Raw genomic sequence first — 17,660 nt, forward strand, 5'->3', positions numbered from 1 at the left:
GCATTATTTAATCATTTTACACATATGTAATGTGCTTATCATTGAGCTTAGTGAAAGTTACCTGGTCGATCAACTCAGAAACTGGTATTCTGGCATAATGCGCGCAACTTTTGTGAAACAATCAATCTTTGAAATTTCTTAAAGTAAGAAAATCATTGAACACTGAAGATAAATTTGCAATACGTATGATCACATTAATCATTTTGATAATTCACTATTTTAATATAAATACTAAAGAATATAGGAAAAAGTAAATCTGAGAAAGGAGATTTAACCAATTGTAATGCATTTAATATTTTAACACATTTGCCTACTATTCAACTGAATTTGAATGCTCCTCAATTTGTTTAGAAATAGAATAGAAATTTATTGTCATGTGTACTTTTAAGTGAAAAATACGGTCAAAAGTTTTATTAGTTGCCCCACCATGGTGCCTACAGCAATGACAAAGTCATACATAATAGTAAGACAAAGTAAAATTAAGACAAAGTTCATCACAGTTCAGTTAGCAGCTCCTGGGCTCAGGGAAAACTGGTTAAGGAACGATGGAATATCCTGAAGACACAGCCTGCATGAAACCGCCATGTTAGGTCGCTGGAATACTGGGCCAGATGCCTCAGTTGAAGAAGACCACCATTTCAGGACGAGACCTCCCATCACTGGGGCCACAGGAGTACCTGAATGCAGAAGACAAATAAGACCTAAGCACGAGGACGAGACCTCCACGTTGGGACAAGACCGCCACACAAGGAGATTGACATACAGGAAGACTACCGCGCCAGGCTGAGCGCGCATTTTTGTTCTTTCAGGTGCCCGGGCCTAGCTGCGGACCTGGACCCTTAGCCTGCCTGCCGGCCCAGGCAGGGAGAGTCAGCCGGGAGCTGTTCCTCACATGCTGGGAGACCCCAGGCTGGGTCCGGTCCATCCTGGCATTGCTACAGCTGCAGCCTCCTCCTTTTCTTGCTGCTCTCCAGGCATGAATCTTGAATTCTTCTTCAAAGTATTTTCTATTTAGGTGAAGCTCAGGACCCTGTGTGCTTCGCTTCATAGAAATCTGTTAAGCTGTGTCTTAAGAACATGCTTTGAATCTGCTTTTTATTCACTTAGCTTTATACATCCAGGTCCATCTGACATGACCTATTTTGAATTATTAGTGAGATCGCTATTGAATGCTTTATAGATCCTAGTGGATCCTGATCCACTGTGGTAATCCACTGCGATGATAAATGCCACACTCTAGTCCAACATAGGTTCTAGCAATATTATACCATTGCTTTGGCAAATGCTATTCTCCTACCCAGCAGTAATCCCAACAGTGTAAAATCACTGATGCCATATGTCCTATCCAAAGATCATTCCAGTATTTGGAACTGCAGAGTTTCAGCAGCATTATTTGAATTAATGAGAGTAGGCATTAAACTTTGGGTAGATGAGCACATACTGGCAGATAACAGCAGTTGGGACACACAAGTGGGTTTCCTCTTTCCTGCGTGGACATAACTGGCCAATTGGACAGAATGTGCTTTCTTAAGTGTATGAGACCACCTTAACAGTCTTCTTATTCTTTACTTGAAGATTACACGTCCAGGTTAATATCTTAATGGTGGTAATACACTGTCAGATTTTATTAGCTTTTGACATTCACTTTGATTATCTGCTGTTCCCCCAGTGAAGGCTAAGCCTAATGTTTCTTTGTCCTCGCTGGAAAAAGATATGAACGGCTGTTGTTAGGATTAACTCCGGGGTGACTAGCTCAATGTGATCCTTTGTAGCAATGGTTTGCCAGGGAGGTCTAATGTGCTAGATTATGATAATGTGATTGACCTTCCCTAAATAATGGAATCTGGAAGGGCAGATTTGTGACTGAGAGCTGAGGTTGTTGCCCCTTAGTTCCATGCAGTGCTACTTGAGTAACAGAGCTGAAAATGTGTTGCTGGAAAAGCGCAGCAGGTCAGGCAGCATCCCTGGAGCAGGAGAATCGATGTTTCGGGCATGAGCCTTTCTTCAGGAATGAGGAAAGTGTGCCAAGCAGGCTAAGATAAAAGGTAGGGAGGAGGGACTTGGGGGAGGGGCGTTGGGAATGCGATAGGTGGAAGGAGGTTAAGGTGAGGGTGATAGGCCGGAGTGGGAGTGGGCGCGGAGAGGCCAGGAAGAAGGTGCCTCCACTCCCGGCACCTTCCCCTGCACCCACAAGAAATGCAAAACGTGCGCCCACACCTCCCCCCTTACTTCCCTCCAAGGCCCCGAGGGATCCTTCCATATCCGCCACAAATTCACCTGCACATCCACACACATCATTTACTGCATCCACTGCACCCGATGTGGCCTCCTCTATATTGGGGAGACAGGCCGCCTACTTGCGGAGCGTTTCAGAGAACACCTCTGGGACACCCGGACCAAGCAACCCAACCACCCCGTGGCTCAACACTTCAACTCCCCCTCCCACTCCACCAAGGACATGCAGGTCCTTGGGCTTCTCCATCGCCAGACCATAGCAACACAACGGCTGGAGGAAGAGCGCCTCATCTTCCGCCTAGGAACCCTCCAACCACAAGGGATGAACTCAGATTTCTCCAGTTTCCTCATTTCCCCTCCCCCCACCTTGTCTCAGTCCCAACCCTCAAACTCAGCACCACCTTCCTAACCTGCAATCTTCTTCCTGACCTCTCCGTCCCCCACCCCCACTCCGGCCTATCACCCTCACCTTATCACTCTCACCTTAACCTCCTTCCACCTATCGCATTTCCAACGCCCCTCCCCCAAGTCCCTCCTCCCTACCTTTTATCTTGGCCTGCTTGGCACACTTTCCTCATTCCTGAAGAAGGGCTCATGCCCGAAACGTCGATTCTCCTGCTCCTTGGATGCTGCCTGACCTGCTGCGCTTTTCCAGCAACACATTTTCAGCTCTGATCTCTAGCATCTGCAGTCCTCACTTTCTCCTACTTGAGTAACAGTTTGGATGATTGGGGCTGGATAGATAATGAGGAAGAAGCTTACTAGTGGCATATATAGATAAGCTAGTTAGTTAAAATTAAGTTAAATCCTAATGTACAATCTATATCAGAGGAACATCAATTCTAATTGCATTAATTTATTTGTAGTTTAATTGTCTCGTAGAATAATGGGTTTCCGCAAATCAGATATTGAATTGATCAAGTCCTAATAATGTAAATATGGCACTACTGCATCCAGGAGGGCAAAGTTTGGCAACAAATTCACAAAGATTCTTTGGAAATTAAAGCTATATTTGATAGTTTGACAGGCATATTCTGAATATATATTGAGTGTCAGATAGTACTCAAATTTCTCATTGTGTACTACGATATGAAAGTTTGATTTTCTTAACAAATACCTACAACAAAATGCTCTCATTTGGAGGAAGATAAAAGTAACCTATTGTAGTTTGCTAGAAAAAAATATTTATGGAAGATATTTCCAAGAGCAGATTATTCAACAGAATAAAGGACATAATTTCCATAATTCAAAACAAATGAGCAAAAAGCTTTATTGTTTAGATATTGTAGTGATCAGTAATTATTTTTCCATTCTAAATTACATGAATACATAAATGATTGAAATGTTTAAAAACTTTGGAGAAACGTTTTTTGATACATAAGTACTGTAAAATTCAGCACAGCACAGTCTGAGGCAATCCCCTGGAAAAGAGACAGAACAGAATGATCCATAATGTAATGTTCTTGATGGGATTACTGTACCCAATGTGCAAGGAATGGTACTTGTCATAGTAATCATAGTTAATTTATTAGAACGTCCAAAACTGACAACAAATTACAATATGTGTTCATCACAGCTGAAATTATTTTTTTGAGATTCATAGGGTTTCATAGATTTCAATTTTGCTGCAAAGTTCCTGTTCCGTCAATTCCATCCTCTACCTTGGCTGCTTTCTCATTCTGAACTAGATTGTGTTTAGCCTTGCAACCTATACAGTGCTAAGATGAATTTTTGATTTGGAGATGCCAGTGTTGGACTGGGGTGTACAAAGTTAAAGATCACACAACACCAGATTATAGTCCAACAGGTTTGGAAGCACACTAGCTTTCGGAGCGACGCACCTTCATCAGGTGGTAGTCTATCACCAGATGAAGGAATGTCGCTCCGAAAGCTAGTGTGATTCCAATTAAACCTGTTGAACTATAACCTGGTGTTGTGTGATTTTTAAAGATGAGCTTTGATCCCCATAGCTCTTGCAGAGTCTGCTTGCTTTCACCACAGTACCATTGGCCTCCTTATCTCTGACCACACAACTGCCAATGAAATCCAAATTCTCGCCTTTGTTTCCTGAAGAGATGGCTATACCACTGTTCTTTTACCATATTTCGTCCTCTACTCCCTATAAAGTTCAGCTCATCCAGGACACTTCTAGCTCTGTCCTATCCAGCACTAAGCTACTTACTCTGTCACTCCTGTTAATGATGGACATTGGCAACACTTGAATTTTAAAACTGTCGTCCTGTGTTCAGTTTTCTTCATGGTCTTTTTAACTTGTGACTACATCTACCCTGACAACTCTATATATAGCTTCTCTCCTTCAATTCTGGCCCCTTGCACCTCCCTGATTTTCAGTGTTCTGCCTTTGATGGCCATTCCATCAGCTGCCTGTGCCCGAACTCTGGAATTTTTTCCCTGAAACTCTCCACCTGAACTTTCTCTTTCTCCTTTTTAACTTGAGCCTTAAAACCATCCTCTTTGAATAAATTTTTAGTCACCTAACTTAATATCTCTTTCTATGGCTTGATGGCAGACTTTGTATGACAGTTCTCCACAGAAATGTCTTGGGGGTTTTTGTTAGTTAAAATAACCATATTGATGTAAGTTCTTCTCCTTGTGTTCAAATTCGCAATAATTTTATCTAACTTTAAACGTTCCCTCTCCCAAACTGTTTCTTTGACTCTTCTCTCTAATACAACCCAGCCTCCACTGCCCTAGCAATGGCAGTAGTGCCTCCAACCGCGGAGCCGCCATGGTCTGCGGTTCGCTCTTTGAACTAACACTGTCACTTTTCTTTATTCCTTTAAGACTCTCTTTAAGCTATTGGTCAGCCCCCTAACATCATCTTCCTTGATTAACGATCAATTCTTGTTTTGATGACATTTTTGCTGTGCACTTGCGGATGTTCTATAGGTGAAAGTCATTGTATTTCACTTTAAAACACAAATGTATTGCATTGCAAGTTGCACACCATAGAATTGAAATCAGCTTTATTGTCACATGTACAGTGAAAAGTTTACAATTCGTCAGTTACGATGCCATATTAGGTACAAAGGTACCTAGGTACAGAATCTTAGGTACAAAGCAGAGAAACAAAGAAACACAGTTCACCGTTCAACATCACAGTCTGTAAGCACCAAGCCATGCTGGGTTCACACTCCTGACAAGGGCTCGACCTCTCCTGCTCCGGGCTCAATTTGGCCCTCGCGCTAGTCCCTGCCATCCCGGGCTGCTGGCTCTCGCCGCCTTGCAGGCTGTTCTTGCTCCTGCTGCACTTGCGAGCTGCTGCTTCCTGCTCTTGCCGCCATCCAGGGCTGCCCACTCCCACTCTCACCATCGACTGTCCTGGGTTGCTTACTCCCACTCTTACTCTCAGCTGTCCCGGTTTGCCTACTTCCCATTCTTGCCACCAGTAGTCCTGGACTGCCCTTACTTCTGCGCTCGCCGCCATCTGCCTTGGGCTGCCTCCAACCCAGGAGCAGTTGCCTGCTGTCACCACCAGCCAGATTGGGCTGCATGTTCATGCTCTCCTCACTGCTCGGAATGACTGTCATTGACATTGTGGACCACTCTTACCTCCACATTGGGCTTGCCTGCCCAGGCTAGCTCGATTTCCTCTGCAATGACCTCCTTTGCATTGTACAAACTCACAGTGGATTAAACTAAGAAAAATAATAACAAAAGAAGATAAAAAAAAGAAAAAAAAACCCAACGTGGATGCAGCAGGTGAGGTCCAAGCAGGAGCGCTCCTACTCTGCTCCCACTTTGAGCAGTTCAGCAATTATATTAATAAATTATATGGGTAATTAAACCTGAACTTCTTGTACAGTTTAAAGCATGCACATCATGTTCAGGAATATCCAGGGTACCTATTCTTCATAATAAAACCAGAGATATGAAACACCAAAAACAAAAATTGCTGGAGAAGCTGAGCAGGTCTGACAGCATCTGTAGAGAGAAAGCACAGTTAATGTTTCAAGTCTAGTGATCCTTTCTCAGAACTGATAATAGCTAGGAAAAAGTGTTTTTTAAGCTAACGACAGGGTGGGCAGAGGAAAGGAGTGAGTGGATAAGTGGAGACAAAGCTCAAAGAAAGAGACAAAATGTTAGGTGGACAAGATGAAATGAAGTGCAGGTACAGGTAATCTACTGCTTCACCTGGTAGTTGTGTAGAGCCTTGGATATGAGAAGGCAGGACATGAATTGGCAAGTGTTGCATTTTGTGCAATTACAGAGGAACCTTGATTATCCGAAGGACACAGGCGGGGAGTATTTCGTCCAGTTAATTGAATTCCGGATAGTTGATCGCCGGATAACATTAGGACCTTGTGATCTTGTTCGGATAATCTGAAATTCTGTTGATTGAATGCTGAATAATCAAGGTTCCTCTGTATATGGGAAGGTGCCGTGGAGATATTGGGAGTGAAGACGTGGACCAGGGTGTCCCAGAGGGAACAGCCCCTCCAGAATGTTGACAGAAAAGGCAAGTTGTATATTTGTATGGTGATGGAGTCCTACTGGAGGCATTGGAGGATTGTTTATAATCCTTTGAATGTTTATGCTGGTGAGTTAGAAAGTGAAGACCAAGGGGATCCAGTTGGTGTTGTGGGATGGACGGGAATAGATGAGAGCAAAAATGTGCGAAATGAGTTGGTCATAGCCAAGGGCCTGTTCACCATGGTTGTTGGAAATCCTCAGTTGAGGAAAAAGGTGCAAACTTCTGTTCTTTACCTGTGTCAGAAAACAAGGTCATGATTTAATCATAATGTCTTTTTTCTGTAAAAGCATCTTCTTTACCATTTTAATTTCGACATTTGAACTGAAAGTTACACTCCAAACAGTGATCTGTTAACGAATTGTAGTTTTCTCCTTGTTTTAATTGTTGTATGATATTATGATAAATATTGCTGATGTGTAGTTCATGTTCCCTAAACATAGAATTGTAATTTGATTGTGCTTTCATTGAACAGCAACCGAGATATACTGATACAACATACTTTTCAGGTTTGATATTACAAACTTTAATATGTTGGTTTCACCAGATGCTTATGGTTGGTGTATCTGCTTTAATTTTGGCAGTGAACCTACGAGAAAGAACTTGAGTTTATCTGACAAAACATTTTAAAAGTGATAGATCATAAATAAACTGCAATCTCTATCGTTTTAGGTTAATTAACAAGCTAATTGATACATGACAAAGCCCCATAAACATAGGAGATTTTGAAATTAAGTTTTGATCTTCAGATGTCAATGAAGTAGCATCTAGTTGCACAAATGTCAATAGCAGTCAATTGTGTAAAGTGAGAAAGCAGCTACACGTTGTCTAGATGAAGTAGGAATGGCACATGCCCATTTCTGAAAACTTGGTGCTTTAATGGTAATATTTTTAGCTAACCTATCAATTATTAGTTTTGTTGAACTTGGTTTCACTGCTTGCTTCGTGGGATTTGAAATCGTGTGCACAGCATTCATATGTTTCATCAGATTCTCTGATACTTAGCACAATCGCAAGCCTCAAATCTACATTTCACAGTTTGTGTACACTGCTTGCTATTCACATAGAAACATAATTAATCATACAAACCGATTGCATAATACCCCACAGTTCCCTGCCCTTTGGTAGGTCAGAGTGCACAATTGGAGTTGCAGGAGCCAGCTAAAGATGGAGAAGAATGCTTGAAGGCCCAATTCCCCAGCGTTAATGTTATATGGACACTGTTGCTGAGGCTGGCCTGGGACTTTGAAGATGACAGTATCCTCATACTTAATTCTTCTTCTCACATACCACACACCATACCATGTAAACTACACAAATAGGCATCAACTGCAAAAATGACAGGCACAAGTTGCCCCCTTTAAGTCAAACAAATCAGCTGCAACCTACAAAAGAAATCAGAGGGTACATTGAGCATGCATTTCCTTAACCCCAAACATACTTCCAATTTAAAACTGTTTCCCCTCCTGCATCTCAACCTTACCATTGTGTCTTTTCCCATGCAGCTGTCGAAGGTGCCCAGCCTGGTCAGGCAGTGGAGACCACCAAGAAGACAACAGTGATGAAGACACAGCATCGTCACTTGATTTTGCACTCACAGCCACCAGTTTAGATATTGACATTACAAATACCTTAGAAAGTAGCTTAGAGATCGAATACACAAGTGGTGAAATGTTCAACATTCGTGGGCTATAGTGAGGACAGGGAGCACAAAGAATACAGGTGCCAACTGGTTGAGTTTGCACAAGAGTTCCACTGCAGAGACTCTTTGTGAGGACCTCTTTGAGGGAGCCTAATGATGGTCAAGTACAACAAAATGCCTCATACATTGGGAAAACTGCCAGAAGGCCAGTAGTTAGGTTTAAGGAGTATGGAAGAGTCCAGCACCAACTGGGCACAGAACTTTGAGTCCAGCTTAGGATCCATAGTTTGTTATTTTGGAAATGGCAGCCAGCTGTTTTGAACCCATCCCTGGTGCAGTGCCTGATGGCCACTGCCATAGCTTCCGTTGCGATGATAGTATGAATACCCTTGTCTGGATGCAAATGGATTTTGTGGAAGGCTTGAAGTTGGCAAGAAACATTTGCACCTACAATAATAACTTGTTGAGGATGTTTGCAAGCAACATCAACCAAACAAAGTGTCAAAAGCTTACAGGATCCTAGCAACAGTCAGAAATCATCGAACAAGTGACCTCTAAGTAGTTGGCGATCCCCTGAAACAGGCTGGTGGGAGGTTCTTCCTTCTGTTAATACCATCTTGAGCTGTGCAAGGCTAAGAGAGGACTTTAGCAGGAACATTAAGTTCCAATATTGATTTGATTTATTATTGTCACATGCACCAAGATACAGTGAAAAGTATTGTTCTGTGTGTTAGCCAGACAAAGCATACTTTGCATAAGTACATCTGGCAGTAGAACAGAATGCAGAATATAGTGTTGCATCTACAGAGAAGGCATAGAGAAAGATCTCTAATATGTAAGATAACAGTGTGGAAGAAACTGTTCTTAAATCTATTGGTACCTGTTTTCAAGCTTTTGTATCTTCTACCCAATGCAAGAGGATGGAAAAGAGTATAGCTGAATTGGGAGAAGTCTTTGATTATGTTGGCTGCTTTCCCAGGGCAGCTGTAGATGGAGTTAAAGGAAGAGCTGTTTTCATGATGGACTGGGTTGCGTTCACAACTCTCTGTAATTTCTTGCGGCCTTGAGCAGAGCAGTTGCCATACCAAGCTGTGGTGCATCTCGATAGGATGCTTTCCATAGTGTATTTATAAAAATTGGTAAGAATCATTGTGGACGCACTGAATTTCCTGAGCAATCTGAGGAAGTGGAGGCATTGGTGTGCTTTTTTGACTGTGGATGGACTAGGATAGATTGTCGATATTTGTTCCGAGGAACTTGAAGCTCTCGACCACCTCCACCTCAGCCCCATTGATACAGACAGGGATGTGACCTCCACTCTGCTTCCTGAAGTCTATGACCAGCTCCTTTGTTTTGCTGACATTGAGGGAGACATTGTTGTCTTTACAACATGCCACTAAGAAGTCTGACTTTTTCCTGTACTCTGTCTCGTTGTCGTTTGAGATCCGACCCACTGTGGTGGTGTCATCAGCAAAGTTGTAAATGGACTTGGAGCTGAATTTGGCTGCACAGTTGAGAGTGTATAAGCAGTATTGTAAGGGGCTAAGTATGCAGCCTTGCGGGTCACCGGTGTTGAGGATTAGTGTGGAGGATGTGTTGTCGCCTGTCCTTACTGATTGCGGCCTGTGGGTCAGGAAGTTGAGGATCTAGTTGCAGATGGGGGAGCAGGTTTTTTTTAGAATTATAGTGTTGAAGGAGATGCTAAAGTCCATATATAGGAGTCTAACATAAGTGTCCTTGGTATCCAGATGTTCCAGGGATGAGTGGTAGTGCTAGGGAGATAGTGTCTGATGTGGACCTACTGTAATGGTAGCGGAATTGTAGTGAATCAAGGCAGTGTGGGATGCTGGATTTGACTTTTGCCACTATTGACCTCTTGAAGCTCTTCATAGTAATCACTGTCAGAGTCACTGGACGGTAGTCATTAAGGCACGTTGCCTGATTTGCCTTTGGCACTGGAATGATAGTGGTCTTCTTGAAGCAGGTGGGAACCTCACATCAGAGTAAGGAGAGGTTAAAGATGCCTGCGAATGCTCCTCCCTGCTGGTTCTCAAGATGTCATTGCACAACCCAGGGACTCCATCGGGGCCGGTTGCTTTCCACGGGTTTACTCTCGTGAAGGCCAATCTGCCCCCTGCAGCAGTGACTGTGGGTACAAATTGACACCACTGGTGTCAAATTAGCATTAACGAGAGATTGACATCAGGATCTGCCTGCTTGGCTTAGTTTTGATGGCGAATCACTGCATATTCACTAACATCCTCACCAATAAGATGTCCTACATGACAAGCATTCCTGAATGCTTTGATGCCATTTTGGAATTCTGAGGGCAGTTGTAGTTCTCAAAAAAAAAGTGCACCTGAAATTCAGCTTCTCATGAAATGAGTCTGGTATGCTAACCTTGCATCCTCCTTTAGGCCACATTTAGGGAATGATCAAATAAACGCTGTATGCTGGAGAAACTGAGCAGATCTGGCAGCATCTGTGGAAAGAGAAACAGTTAACATTTTGAGTCCAGTATGATTTCTTCAGAACTCAAGTTCGAAAGAGGAATCATTCTGACTTCAAATGTTAACTTTGTTTTTCTCTCCACAGATGCTGACAGACCTGCTGAGTTTCTCCAGCATTCTTTGTGTTTGTTTCAGATTTCCAGATCTGCAGTATTTTGCTTTTATTTGAGTGATCAAATAATCTGTTTTTGGGAGTGTTAATTGTAACATTAACATTCTGCAATTACTTCTAAGTAAAACTAATTAAAAATAAATAGTGCTGAATGTGTAATTTCTTATAATTGACTTTGATATAATGGAATGTGGGACTTGCCACCTGCATTGTGATGTTATTTTGTTTTGTATTATGGAGACAGTATATGGGAGCATTTGTGAGTACCGCCTGTCACTCCCCTGTGCCCTTGAGGTTCGTGTACCCAGTTTGGGGTCAAGGCTTCCTGTCCCACTCTCACTCTATCTTTGGTCACGAAGACCAATGCATGGGCGATTGAGTGAAGGTGTTGTCATCTCTCCAACAGCCCCCGAGTGTGCTTACCTGACTCTCCATGGCAGTCACCAAGTTGTGCATGGAGGCAGATTGTCACAGGACATCTGATGAAAAACCTGGGCTGTTCAGGGTAAAGTTTGCAAAGCTTTAATCTAATATGTAGCTTTGAGAGCAGGTTGAAAGTCATTTGTAGATTTTGCATGTGTCATAATGTTGTGCTCCAGATTTTGTGAGGACTAAAAAAAGACATTTGTTTTAAACTGTACTTTTAACATAGTATGATCCTCATAACTCTCAAGTGCATGATAATCGGCTGCATATTGAACTTGATGTATTCCTCATCAATGGAAACTGCTACATAACTTTGGGGTTTGCTGGGAGTTAGTTCATGTTCATTTTATTACCCTCCATTGATTTTATGCAAATAAGACTATATTTGATAATGGGTTTATAATATTCATATCAACCATGTTGTAGTGAAAATTCATAATACATCATTATTATTTATAAAATTGTTGAACATCTCTGTAGCATGCATAGCTTACCCTGCTGTGCCTTGCTCGGTAATTGGCACACACTGCCTAAGTTATAAACTCCTGTACACACACAGCTGAACAGTAGACAATGATGAATGCAGGGTTGGGAATGACACAGAGCACTTCAAAAGACCTACAGGCAAAGCAGATATAGAGATGACCAAATGCTCATTGAAATGCATGGATTTATGAAATATAATAACTACCAAACTAACATTATTTGAAAATCAAATTTGAAGCATGACATTGTTTGAAAAGCAGAGGTATTCCTGATGAAGGGCTTTTGCCCGAAACGTCGATTTTGCCTGTCCTCGGATGCTGCCTGAATTGCTGTGCTCTTCCAGCACCACTGATCCAGAATTGTTTGAAAAGCACACTATGTATATTCTATCACATGCTAAACAACTATTACATCACATTCTGTGCTGCACAAAATATTGACATGAGTTTCCCAGTTGATGCCAATACGTGCCCTTAAGAGAGTTTTATCCTCTTTCTCCTGCTGTGATGCATTGAATTCCCTGTTCCACAGATGGGGTGGAGGGAGTCTGCTCTATTGTGGATCCCATTGGCCCTGGAGGTGTAGTTGGGCAACCCCTGGTGTGTTTATGACTGGATGGCCAAATGTGGTGGGTGTCTTCTTGCCAAAGGCTTGAACTTCCAACAACCTGTGGAGATGTAGAGATAGCAGAGTGGAGGTGAAGGGTCTGGCCACCTTTTTAGTCTCCTAAATGGAGACTAGTGAGCAGCCTCTGTGGGGCTCATCCTCTTGCTGGGTGGCTTCTGTCATTGCCCTGTGTCCTCGAGATTGGTGTACCTGGATTAGGGTCAAGCCTTCCTGTCTCACTCTTAATCTGTCTTTGGTCACAAAGACCAATGCATAGGCGATGGAGTGAAAGTATTGTCACCTTTTCAACAGCCCCCGCGTGTTCACCAGACCCTCCATGGCAGCCACCAAACTATCCATGGAGGCAGACACGTAGTTGCAGGACATTTGATGAAGAACCTATGCTATTGACAGCCTTCAAGGCAGTGAGGAATGGGAGGAATGGCTACCTAACGGGAACATAAAGGATGTGTGGATCATTTTGCATTTTGGATGGAGATTGTGGCTCACTCACAAGGACTTTCAGTCTTGGATTGAAAGTTAACTGCAATAAATGGCTGCTGCCCCACATGCAGATGGATGAAGTAAATTACATTTTGCTATTTGGGGAGGAGTAAAACCGTTGGAATTTGCAGCTGTGCTGGGCTTGGGGCATTTGCAGTACTCATGACGTCAGCAGTTCAGTAATGTCACCTATCTGGCTTCAGTTTGCACTTCATTGGCAGCTCATTGTCCAAGGATGCAGATTGAAAACTGTGGCATTAAGCAATAACGAGGATTGCTTTTTGCATACTGTTACCTTGTTATTCAGATAAGCAGCTCGAATCAGGCACATGGAGTTAAAAGCTTCACTCAAGCTTTTAATTTCAGAAATTCATTTCTTAGTTAGATAACACTTTGCAGCTGCCACATTTGCACACTGGTGTAAATGTACAAGGAAATGGACTGTGATGTGCAAGGGTGTCTTCTTGGGATTGGGGAAAATTTGTCATCATGTTGGTTTACTGTCAGAACCCTACTCCCCAAAATAGTATGAAGACTTTTGGTTTTGATGAGCTCTACATCTTTGAACTCCTTATGAAGGCACAGCATTGATCTTGAGAAGCCTCCAAGCCATACTGCATGAGGAAATAACAAGATGCTTCATTGTGATGGCTGTGGAGGCTCAGGAGTTTCTTCCATAAACTTACCTTAGTGACCGCACCTTCGCTATGGATTATCCACTCACTCATCTGATATGGACATTACTTTGACTGGAATCCTTGTATTCTTGCTTCATATTCTAACAGGGCGTAGAAAAAAGACAGCAATTAGAACTTGGTCAGCAAGAATAGCAACTCCTAACAGCTCCCACACAGCCTCCAAAGGGAGATGTAGCAGATGAAGATCACCAAGTTGATGAAGAAACTATGTATCTACAGGCCTGATTTTTATTTTCCACCACACTCAACACACCAGTGCAGCTGCTGTTTAAAGATGCTTTACCCCATATCATCAACCTGAATCATCAGCTGAAGCAAGACTTGCACTCTGGACTGGATAGCTGCATCCCAATGACCATGAAGGTCGCAGCTGTCTGAAGTTTTAGGAACTTGCTCTTTTCAAGGAGAAAAGACCCATTTCCCAATCATTTGCCTGTGATGCATTTGGAATATGGCTGATTCAATGTTTTCCAGATATCATCTGATCAGATCCTTCCCCTTTGATGAGAACAGTCAAACAGGCCAGGCAGTGGGATTGGCTAGCTTTCCCCAGGTGCTGGGCACTATGGGGTGCATCTGCGTTGTTTTGAGAGAACCTTAGCACAGCATTGAATCTGTGAAAGAGACTTCTCTGCTTTGAGAGAAAATGCCATGTGAGCTGCCCATCTCCCAGCCTTAAATGGCAATGTGCTCCCTTGAAAATCCAATATATAGAAGAGCTTTTTTCCTGTGGAGATATATGGAATCATTATTGATTGCATACCGTCATTCACAAGGTGAGTGTTAGTTTATAATTATGTGTGCAGGCCAAGCCCTAGCAAAATCATTGTGCATTGCACGTAGCTTCAGTGTTGTCCGTGTTAAATTCCAGTCCTACAGTTCTTCACTACGGTCCTGAAAACCACGTGTGCTTGGTGTAGCAGACCAATGATGGTGGCACTTAACCTTGAGGAACACGTAAGAACATTGATCTTCTCCCTGGGCCTTCCTGTAAACTGTGGACACAGCACTGTCCTGAGCCACGGTTGGCTGTGTCAGGTGGTGTGTCCTCCTTTGGCAAGATAAAAGATTGCCCATCTTTCTACCACATTGTTCACCTGCACCTCCAGGCCCCCGTCCTTGAAGCACAGAGGAACTTTGCCTTCTAGGATGTGTCCTGAGTGATTATAGTCAAGCACCACAGTGTGAGGGGTGGTTCCTGGCTTGCAGCACCTGAAAATGGTGTGCTGTTGAAATATGGTGCCAGTGAAGTGAACACCAGAAGGTCCTGGCAGTAGCAAGTACTCCTGCATCTACTGCAATGTGATTGCATGAGAGGTATGCTGAAGAGCTAGTTGCATTATTTAATGAGATGGAGAGCAGAAGGTTGTGTGAGAAGTTAGGGTTGATTCTGAATCTTAATTGACAAAACAAATGGGAAATTCCATCCTACATTTCAACGGTTTTCTTATACTGAACTTTATTATTGTCCACATTTCTCAAGCTCATAATAAAGTGGGCAGAATGCAGCATCTTATGTATTTTTCCTTGTTACAAACTTGAATTTTATTGTTGTTAACATAGCCTTCATCTTCATAAAATAACTTCCAACTACCTTCTTCTGCTTTCACCATCACATGTACTATCTACTATTATTATTTGTCCTTAATAGACCAACTTTTATCAGTGTGAAACCATCCACTTCACGCTAATTTCTTTTCTAATGGATTCCTTCTGACCAACATTGCTTTTGTGTTTTTCCTGTTTATAGTCCATATTCTAAGTTTCTGTATTTTATTTGATCTATGATATTTTGTAGGATGACTTCTGATTCTGCAAGCAGTACTGTGTCATTGATATGTTGCTAGTTTGATGTGGTCATGTCAGCAATTTTTACTTTGGAAATACATCTGATTCGCTATACAGTATATTTGTTTTGTGTTCAGATTTAACAATTTAGGCAATAATACATAGTCTTGTCATAGTCCTTTCTTCAACTGAAACATATCTGATTGTCCATGTCTTAACCTGAAACTTGCTGTTTGGTCCCAGTATAAGTTCTAGATAAATCTCATATAATCATAGAATTCCTACAGTGGGAAGCAGGCCTTTTGGGCCTACCAAGTTCTCACCAACCCTCTGAGGAGCAGTCAACACAAACTCTTCTCCCCACCCTATCCCTGTAATACTGCATTTCCTATGGCTAATCCGCCTAGCCTGCACCTCCCTGGATGCTATGGGTGATTTAGCATTGCCAGACCACCTAACCTGCATATCTTGGACTGTGGGAGGAAACCCATGCAGATAAGGGGAAAATGTGCAAACTCAATACAGACAGCTGCCCAAAGGTGGAACCGAACCCAGGTCTCTGGCTATGTAAGGCAGCAGTGCTAATCACTGAATCACTATGCCACCAATGTAAAGATCTCACATCTTGACTGTCAATGTCAGATTTCAGCAGCACATCTATCAATTTTTGGTGATAAATCCAAATCAATGCTTCTTGATATTCTGTGAGTCATATGTATATATTCTGATCTAGCACCAGATATTTATCTTAAGCTTGTTCTTTGTTTAAATATTTCCTATTGCTTCTAATCAAGTCTATATCCAGTCTGCATTTCACCAATTTCTGCTTCAAATGCATTTTTTCCTTTCTATTATGATTTTCAAATCGCTTGAAGAAGATGGTTCATTATGCTGCAGTTCTTAAATGATTGCTCTCCATTACTTTACCTTAGGAGCTGTAACAGATCCAGAATATCTCAAGTCACTTGGAATGTATCATTTGGAATTTTTTTTTCATGAATTTCTTTTATCACTTCTATTTCTGTCTCCCCAAGGGCTCTTAGATATTGTTGTTACTTCATCTATGCCTGAAACGTTTTCCATACTCATCGATTTGAAAGCATTCTTTATCTCTGATATCACAATGTTCGGTGCATTATTTGCTTCTGTGTCTTTAGGAATCTTTCAGTTTGGATAATCATATAATTCACTTATATTTTCAGTCTATCTTTTTGTCCTTGTATCCCTTTTGCCTTCTTTGACTTTTATGCACTTAGTATTTGCTGTTATCCTTTGCTTTCTATTTATTAAAGGTAGTGGCAATATTTGACTGGAATTTTGAAGAAATCTGGGAGAAATAGCATAGAGGCACTTAATACTGTTTCTCCAATCTACTCCCACAATTACAGGGATACCAGAAAAGTATCATAGCAAATTATAGTCAGTCCTATTTTTGCAAGTAGTTTTCAGACGTTATCCATAATTTTTGTTATGGAACATGTATACAGCATTTCGTATCTTGGATTCTCATCACTGATAATGGTATTACATTTTTAATTTGTTTTATAGACAAAGACGGTTGTATTTGGTGAATTTTCATTTAATCTTTGGAACTTCTTTATTTCAAATATCTCATCATAGTTTAAAGTTTTCAACTTCTGCTTATCTTCACAGCTTCTATTCCCCTTTGGCGAATAGTGTTGGAATGATTAGCAGTCTGCTGAACTAAATTAGGAACTTCCAGCTTAGAAGAAGCAGCACAGTATTTGAACTACAAGACCTCTTACTATGATTGCGATCATTTGTTAAACTTTTGAAGCAAAATGTTATTTTCACATCTTCACTATTGCACTGACAACACTACAATTTACTGACACAACTCCAGTGTGCAATATCAGAGCACAAACTTGTGTTGGTTCACTTAAATGATCCACATGAATGGGACTTGTAATCATCTGCCCAACCTTCTCTCCATTTTGGCAAAGTACAAAGAAGCTTCGATTGTGTTCTCAAATGCACATAGACTCAGATGACAATATTGGCCCTTTCATAATCAAGACATTTTAAGATTAATGTTGAAGACAGTGATGTTGGTACGACTAAGCAGCAAATTTCCTTGCCTGCCTTTTGCTTCCATTGAATTAATTGAGCTGGTTACTGATAGCTGAGCTGACGTTATGTG

General features: G+C 41.8%; 1 protein-coding gene across 1 annotated transcript in view; it reads left to right on the forward strand.

The window, feature by feature from the left end:
• LOC122563980 (doublesex- and mab-3-related transcription factor 1-like) overlaps window positions 1-17,660 on the forward strand; it is a 90,599-nt gene that overhangs the window by 35,876 nt on the left and 37,063 nt on the right. The gene's annotated exons all lie outside the window — the stretch shown is intronic.

Source organism: Chiloscyllium plagiosum, unplaced genomic scaffold (assembly GCF_037043375.1).
Source record: "Chiloscyllium plagiosum isolate Xiang-an unplaced genomic scaffold, Cpla_swu_hap1 HiC_scaffold_2, whole genome shotgun sequence".
Lineage (NCBI taxonomy): Eukaryota > Metazoa > Chordata > Chondrichthyes > Orectolobiformes > Hemiscylliidae > Chiloscyllium > Chiloscyllium plagiosum.